Source organism: Varanus komodoensis, unplaced genomic scaffold (assembly GCF_004798865.1).
Source record: "Varanus komodoensis strain SLA01 unplaced genomic scaffold, ASM479886v1 scaffold6757, whole genome shotgun sequence".
Taxonomy (NCBI): Eukaryota; Metazoa; Chordata; class Lepidosauria; order Squamata; family Varanidae; genus Varanus; species Varanus komodoensis.
Genome location: NW_025336316.1, coordinates 2,180 through 4,037, shown reverse-complemented (window position 1 = coordinate 4,037; position 1,858 = coordinate 2,180).

The following is a 1,858-nucleotide window of genomic DNA, read 5'->3' as shown; positions in this document are numbered from 1 at the left end:
CCTAGCACTAAAATTTCCTCCAATGGAAGCGAGGCAGCTGCACTTCCACCTCCTGCTTCCTTTAGCATCCTCAGCCCCTGCATCCAACCTCATATTCTCCAAGAGATATTGGTCTGTATTTCAACATTCCTCCCTGGAAATGACCCTGCTTCCTTCCTTCTCTTCAGAACAACAGGAATTTGTTTACTTATTGTATTTATTTAAAATTTTTTTCTGCTGCCCTTTACAAAAAAGTGTCTGGACAGCTTACAAGGAAAAGAAAACTAAGAACAACATAAAGTATAATCACTGGAGGCTGAACTCCCTCAAAATAAGCAGCAGGTGTCATTTACTTTGTCAGCCTGATGGGAATCGAAGGCAGTTTGTGTCGCTCTTGCTTCCCGAGAGTGGGTGAATCCAAGTTACCCTCATGCTTAATTGCAGCAGTGTCAGCAAAATTTGAGCCAGGAGTCCACTGAGATGGCAACAGGGAAGTCAAGCGTTTCTATCCCTGCCTTCCTCCGTCAGGGCTGGCCTGCATGTGTTTGTGTCTTGCATCTACAACCCTTCTTAGAGGGGTTCTTCTGCCCCTGCACCTTTCTAAAATGTGGTGCAGGAGAATGCCAGTATTGTAAAACCCACGTGTTGAGTTATCAACCAAATTTCCACTTGTTATGTGGATATGTGAAGGAACAGCCAAAGAAGAGCAGAAAAGCAGTTGATCTGATTTTGCGAAGCCCACTTGGGAACCGTGCAGGCAATGAGAGTTCTTCCATTCTCTTCAGACAGGGAAGCCTATTTCTTGTGGGGGTGGGGGGCGGCAGGATTCTTCCCCCCCCCCAGCGCCATCAATGGAAGAGCAAATGGCATTAATGAGGGGTGAGTCCAACCTGGGGGAGGAAAAGCAGAAGCTTTGGTGGATGCCCCTCGGCGGGATCCGGGCGGGCTGGGCTTCCCCCTTCATCCTGCCATGCCAGGCAGGGCACCTTCCTCAGGCGCTTGCTCTGCAGGATGCCCTGCCTTGGACATTGCTGAGGTGTGAAACCAAGACCCAGAGAGCTTTAACTGGCCTTATGCAGTGCAGTTTGCATGGGCCAGGAGGTCGCTTCCAGGTTGCGATGTGCAGGGGTTTGTCCCGCTTGGTGGCAGCCTCCCTTGGAAGGACAACCGGCCTCTTCTGTGCACGTTCCAGAGGGTCTTGACCCCCACCCCCAAGGCATTCCCAGGGCCCTGTGCAGGCTGGGCCATGGCAACCATCTCCAGGGCCCCGGCAGGGGGTGGGATGGGCTTCTGCACTCCCTCTTCGGACAACAGCAAGCCCTCTTTTTCTTCAGAACCACAGCAGTGAATTATGACAAATATCCTAAATGAATAATCACTGGACATTCTGGACGCTGGAGAAAAGGAGTAACAGCCCCCCCCCCGGTCCCTGATTGGGGTCTGAGAAAGTAGCGCCTTCTTCCCCAGGAGCACCCAAATACACGTCACCCCCATGCTAAATTTGAGGTATGCCTGCTAAACTGTGAACTGCAAAGCTGGGAGTGACAATGACAGAAAGGTCCAGCTTGTGCATCCCGGCTTTCATCCTTCACGGCTGCTGTGCAGGCATCTGAGCTCCCTGTTCGGAAACGGCAACTTTCTCCCCCTGTCCTGGCCAAGGCAGCCACCTGAGAGGATGGCTGAGTCACAGGCTCTTTCACAGCTGAGAGCGCCAGTGCAGATCCTGATCTTGGATGTGGCCCTAGCCATAGAGGGAGAAATGCATGGCTTACGCCTTTAAGCCTTGCTGTTTCCTTCTCCTTCACACTAAAGTTTGGTGCCCCTGAATGCCAGGATCATTGGTAAGCTTATATGGAATGGAGAGGCCAGGTAACGTCCC